This window comes from Onychomys torridus, chromosome X, assembly GCF_903995425.1.
Source record: "Onychomys torridus chromosome X, mOncTor1.1, whole genome shotgun sequence".
Lineage (NCBI taxonomy): Eukaryota > Metazoa > Chordata > Mammalia > Rodentia > Cricetidae > Onychomys > Onychomys torridus.
Window position 1 is genome coordinate 103,865,893 of NC_050466.1, and position 6,966 is coordinate 103,872,858.

The 6,966-nt window shown below is 38.4% G+C and overlaps 1 pseudogene; it reads left to right on the forward strand.

Annotated features, from left to right (window-relative positions):
• The first annotated feature begins 3,318 nt into the window (after positions 1 to 3,318).
• LOC118574517 lies at positions 3,319 to 4,979 on the forward strand (annotated as a pseudogene).
• Positions 4,980 to 6,966: the final 1,987 nt, after the last annotated feature.

The window sequence follows — 6,966 nt, forward strand, 5'->3', positions numbered from 1 at the left end:
TATATTTAAATTTTAGTAAAATGATTATCAGATACATACACACACACTATATGTATATACACATATATATATATATACACGTATTTTAATCTTCCTATAAGGATAAGCAAGCAGCAGGCAAATTCTTCATTGGGGGAAGGAAATTGTGAGACATTCTGGTTTCAGGCCTGTGTTTATTATTTTTATATCATTACTCTTAACTAAAAAACCAAATAACATGTACATCTTTCCTTTCAAACAAGACTCACAAACCCATGAAGCCATTAGCTTACTTCAAATTATTTTATTTAATACTGACCAGGACAAAATTCCTGAACAAAATCTGTTCTACTGAAGATACAAAGTTAATGATATTTGAAGTACTTCTTGAATTTAGTTCAGTTTCCTAGAGAATGAAATATTCAAAGCTGGTGAGGAACTTAGGTTATCATTTGACCTAATCAAGCATGTGCACTTAATTACATATCTGAACAACTTTCAAAGAGAATAGGCTCCTTGTTTTCTTCCATTATCAGCTATAGAAATGTGTTCTGAATGTCAATATTTGATATTCTTTATTCTGTTTTAACTACATTTTTAGTGTTTTTAATCCCAGAGAGGAATAATAATAGCTTGTTATAGTCTCATCAAAACACATCCTACTTTTAAAATCAATTGTCTCTAAACATCAACAATGTTCTGGCACTGCCTCATACTATTTATCATTTTACATGTGAATAAATCATTCTTCTGATGGTATATCATTCTATAAGTAACCACCAAGTTTCCACACCTACACATAAACATACAAAAATTCATAAATATATAGTACCTTTTAGTTAAACCAATTTATGGCCATTTCAAAGCAAATATGATTCATATAATATTTTTAATAATTTATTAATTAAGAATTTCTAATTTCATGGTTTACAAACATTTTGGAGATGAAAATATCTACATCAATTACATAGGAAAAGTGAAAAAGTCACTATTAATTGAAAAAACACATAGCATAGGCAAAAAAATATTAAAAAAAATAAAACAGAGAGAGAAAATATAGGGTTTCTTTGGCTTTGTGAGATCCAATATATACATTAACTATTGTCCCCACATAGATCTTCTCGGTAAACTTGCTTTTCATTTGGTGTTTATATGTGCAGAAATGGATTAAGGCCATGACACCCTGGCATTGAATAGACTTCTTCAAAGTTCTAGAGAATAAAGTTACTTTTAAATTTTTCTAATGGCAAGCCATGATTCTTAGCTCTCAACTTTTACTGTATATTGAACTACTTCCTTGCAAATAGTATTATATCTATCACTATGTTATAAATACAATGCCCAAGTTTCTTGTCATTTTATTTTGAATCTCAAAGGCCTATTCTGGAGGAGGTAAATGAATAAATAATTCTTCTCTCTTTCAATAAAACTCAAACTTCAATTTTAATAGATATGCACAACTTTATTAGCTAAGGGAAGAAACTTTAGCAATAATCAATACAGAAGTGAGAGAATGGAATAACGTGATTTTCAGTTATCCAGTTTTGTTACTGAAATATAAGCCAAGCTGATTTTTTTTGTGCATGCACAAACTAAAATAAATTATACAGCAACCCTTCTTTGTTCTCATGCTCTTCCTTCATTATGTAAATTGATATTAAATAGGCCTTTAATCCTTGTGGTAGGGACATAGTAGCACTTTTTGCTTGGCTTTACAAAAATTGCTCTATTTCTTTGCTATTTGGAGGTTAATGGAAAGGCTTATGTCATCCCATATATTGAGTTGTAGATTCCCTAGTGCCAATGATACAGAGTCATCTCAATATTTAGAATAAGGATGATTTGCTTGTTTTGGTCTTGAGACTTGATGAAATCCAAGTGGAAGGGAATTTTAATAAGGAAAAACAGCATCTTGTTTGACTTTTATTTTGCATTTCTTTTTTAAAATTGAATTTGGATATTCATAGGATTATGGCAACTTGAATTCCCTTAATTTTCTTGCTTGTAATTACTTCTCATAGTTATTTTCCTTCTACTGATGTTCATTTTGAGTTACTAACTTTTACAATTATCTGTATAGGTATGATGTGTCTACACACATGCTATATACATGGAAAAACACAAAAGCTATGTCATCTGACACAATTTGTCTGCCTGTCATGGGAATAAAATAAGAAGTGAACATCAGAAATAATTGCCTTCAGAAAACAAGAACTACTTTTCAACTCCAAGGTGTGAATATCTGAATATAGGAAAATGTGTAATATTTTGGGATGGCTAATGAATTTTCAGGATAGGAAAGGTAACATTACATTCACAGTCTAAGAAGTTCCTTTTCACCTCCACCACTACAAAATCCTATTTCATATTTTCCTGTTAAGTAAATGAGGCTTTAGCTCTTCCTCAGTCCCCAGCACATGCTTCTTTTAATAGCACCTTGAATACTATTTCTGTACAATAGTAACAACAACAAAAACTTTATGTATGTGAGATCAGATACTTAACAATTGTCTCCATGTAGATCTTCTAGGTAAAATTGCTCTTGGGAGAAACTGTTGTGCTGTGGGATGTCCTGTATTTAAGTATATGTTGCTATGATTGATTGATAAATAAAATGTTGATTGGCAAGTAAGCAGGCAGGAAGGATATAGTAGGTGGGACAAGGAGGAGAAGAATTCTAGGAGGCTAGGAGGCTGAGGCAGGGAGACACTGCCAGCCACAGCCATGAAAAGTGAGATATAAGGTACTGGTAAGCCACAAGCCACATGGCAACTTATAGACTAATAGATATGGGTTAGTTTGAGATATAGGAACTAGATAGCAAGAAGCCTGAGCCATTAGGCCAAACAGTTTAAATTATATAAGCGTCTGTGTGTCTATTTTATAAATGGGCTGTAGGACTGCCGAGGCTTGGCAGGAGCTGGAGAGAACCTCTCCATCTACATTATTGTGTCAAGGAAGATAAATACATAACATGTTCTACATTCAAGCTCTTTGTAGTTACTGGGAAGATTTGATTATCTTCATTCCAAATCTTTGAACGAATGTATACTGTATCTTTTGCAGATCATTTTGAGCATAAAGAAAATAACAATGGAAAATTAGAAATGGCTTTGATGAGAAAAACTGAAAAGACAACCTGAGAAAACTTACACTACAGCAGTGCTTCGGTAGAAAGTTATAAGTATCAACATTAGTATTCAAGGAGAGAATTATCACCATCAGTAATCTAGGCTTCCACCTGAATAACCAGGAAAGAACTAATAGTTAAGAGATGAATAAAAACATTTAACTTAAATTAAATTAATTGATGGCAATACTGCTTAGTTTTGTTTCTCTCTTCCTCTCCCAACATGGCGGCCTCAGCAAAAAAGAAGAATAAGAAGGGGAAGACCATCTCCCTAACAGACTTTCTAGCTGAGGATCGGGGTACTGGTGGAGGAAGCACCTATGTCCCTAAGTCAGTCAGCTGGGCTGATGAAACAGACTATCTGGAAGATGTGTCAACAACCTGAAACACAGTAAGGATGAGTACAGGGCACCTCCAATTGACTGGATCCATCTTTCTCACTGCTCCATGAACTGCTTGGGAACCCAATATCAACTGGAGCCATCTGCCATCTTCCCAAATCGCTACCTTACCCTGCTTTCCAAGGAAACCTGCCCTATGATGTGACAGAAGACTACATTAAGGAATTCTTTAGAGGACTAAATATCAGCGCTGTACACTTCCCACATGAACCCAGCAGTACTGACAGGTTGAAAGGCTTTGGCTGTGTAGAATTTGAGGACCTGGATTCTCTGCTCAGTGTTCTGAGTCTCAATGAAGAGTCTCTAGGTAACAGAAGAATTTGAGTGGACTTTGCTGATCAAGCACAGGATAAAGACCAGGATGATCAGTATTTTGGTCGAGACAGAAATCGGGATTCTGACAAAACAGACACAGACTGGAGGGCCCATCCCGCCACCGACAGCTTTCATAACTACCCACCTAGAAGACGTGATGATAGTTTTGGAGACAAGTATTAAGACTGTTACAATTCAGATCCATACTGGGAAGGATACCAGGTAGGTACGGGGATGGCCCATGCCAAGATATGGACCGCTATGGGGGCGGGGATCGATATGATGACCAAGGCAGCAGAGACTATGATCGAGTCTATGACTCCAGGATAGGCAGTGGCAGAAGAGAATTTGGTAGTGGGTACCTTAGGGATGATGACTACAGAGGAGGTGGGGACCTCTATGAAGACTGGTATGACAGAAGGGACGATCGATCATGGAACTCCAGGGATGATTACTCTAGGGACAATTATAGGCACCTCAAAGACCCAAACTGAATCTAAAGCCTCGGAGTACTCCTAAGGAAGATGATTCCTCTGCCAGCCACGGAAGAGACACCCAAATTGACGAAGTGAAGAAACTCAGGCAAGAGAGCGGTCAAGGACAGAAGTGAGTCATCTCAGACTGGGGCCTCAGCCACATCTGGAAGAAATCCAGGAAGGAGAGAGAGTGAGAAGTCTCTAGAAAATGAAATCCTCAATAAAGAAGAAGACTGTCACTCTCCAACTTCCAAACCTCCTAAACCTGATCAGCCTCTACAGGTAACGCCAGCCCCTCCACCAAAGGAGAATGCTTGGGTGAAGCAAAGCTCTAACCCTCCTGCTCGATCTCAGAGCTCAGAGAGCAGCAATCTCCTATAAGTGCTGGAGAGAAGGTGGCTCCAAGTCAGCCCTCTGAGCACAGACCATCAAGGAAAGATGAAAATAAAATAGATGGGGTGAATGTCCTAAAAGGCCAAACTGGGAACTCCAGTCATGGTCCTGGAGAAGGAGGGAAAAAAGACCACTGGAAGGAGTTGGATAGGAAAGATGGCAAAAAAGATCAAGACTCCAGATCTGCACCTGAGCCAAAGAAATCTGAGGAGAGTCCAGTCTCTAAGTTCAGTTCTGCAGGTGGATGGTGAAGATGAGAATGAGGGAGACGACCACACTGAGTAGACCTCCACATGCTGTGCTTTCTTCTAGTCTCCACCCCGGAACATTCAAGAGCAAATAAAACCTCTATCCAGATAAAAAATGAAACTCATCATCTCCTGAAGACCTTTCTTAACTTTTTTGTTTGTTTGTTTGTTTTGTTTTTTCGAGACAGGGTTTCTCTGTGTAGCTTTGTGCCTTTCCTGGAACTCGCTTTGGAGACCAGACTGGCCTCCAGCTTACAGAGATCTGCCTGCCTCTGCCTCCCCAGTTCTGAAATTAAAGGCATGCGCCACCACAGCCCGGCATCTTAACTTAAAAAAAAAAATGAAATGGAATTGTTTTGCATGCTGCTGCAGTCTTTTAAAGTATTGAAGTAACTGGAGAATCACCATTGCAGCCAGAGATGTGGCTACTGATTTTGAATGGGGAAGTTTTCATGTGTTCTGATGATACCAAGCGGCTACCTGTGTGACTAGTGCTTGAGGCTCCATTCAGCAGAAATGTAGTGACAGTGAGGCAGCAGAGAAAGATACAAGGAAGAGTGAGATGTCTACCTTTTTATTCTTATCCTGTGGTGGTACGTATGAATTCCCAAACATCATCTGAATAAATCCCCTATCCTTGGAAAGGTAGATTTAGTCTCTCAAGTTCTTTTAGTCTCCAAGAGGCTGCCAGTCTTTTTACTTTAATTCTGACTTAATTGGGGCCAGCCTAGGGGGAATTTTGTTTTTGTTTTTGTTTTGTTTTTTACCCCCCAAGGGAGTAATTGGGAGTGAGTCTACAGGCCACTAATAAGTAGTACTGCTTGGGGGACCAAAATGAATGGGAAACTCAATTGTGGTTTGAAAAGCTTTGAGGGAGTGATCAGTTATTTTATACCAGGTAGAAAGGGAAACAGCATGACCTCTGATAAACACATGAATAGAAGGATCTTTTCCTGGATGAGGAAGCCCTTAACGGGCATGGGAAATTCATCTTCTAAAATCTGTCCTTTCTAAGGTTCAAATATATCCACATTGTTTCAAAACCTTGTCACTCTGGTCATCTCATGTTCTTGATGACACTGTTGGCCTTCCAAAAGCAGTCCCTGTCCTCACAGGCATTTTATCTTGGTCACCAGAAGCTGTAGCCTGAGGCTCTGTGGTATCATTGATTCCTGCCACTGTCTGCTCCTGCTGCTTTTGCCCCCTTGGAGGTCAGAGTATTTCAACTGATGGACTTGGGTGGTGAATAAGGGTACATAAGTGGGAAGAGTTGAGTTAAAGGTATTCAGCCTGGATTGGGGTGTTTCTATACTTTTCTTCCACTAGAACCCTATGCTACTGCTTGGATTGTAATGTGACCTAGACTGTGGTTTTCAGCTTAGAGGGGGGGTTGGTTTCTCATGACATCCCTCAAGAATAAAGGATAATGCAAAGAACTATTAAATAAGATCCTGGCTTCTCTTGCACAGTATCTTGACGACATACTTAGTCACAATGTAAATCTTAACAGAAACAAAATAATTTAAATAACCTTCTGTATCTTATCAGACCACCAAGGCTTAAAGTTAGATTTCAACAACAACAAAAATTACAGAAAGCCTACAATCTCATGGAAACTGAATAATGCCCAAATGAATCACCAATGTGTCAAGGAAGAAATAGAGAAAGAAATTAAATATTTCCTAGAATTCAACAAATACAAATGTACAACATACCCAGATTTAGGGGACTCCATGAAAGCAGTGCTAAGAGGAAAATGCATAGCTCTAAATACCCACATAAAGTGAAAGGGCCATTGTAAGGGAAACAAACCCCCCCACACACACACTAGCTCTGCTAATTGCAGATTCAGTGGAAAATACTGCACTCTGCCCCCACGCCCCATACCAGAAAAGTTAGCCCATCATGCTCTGCTAACAGGATGCTTGCAGGATGACCCCTGCAGTTGTGTTTGCAAGATAAATTGCTTAAAAAGAATGCTTGCCAAATAACCCCTTGCTAGATAAGCTTGGAATTCGTTTACC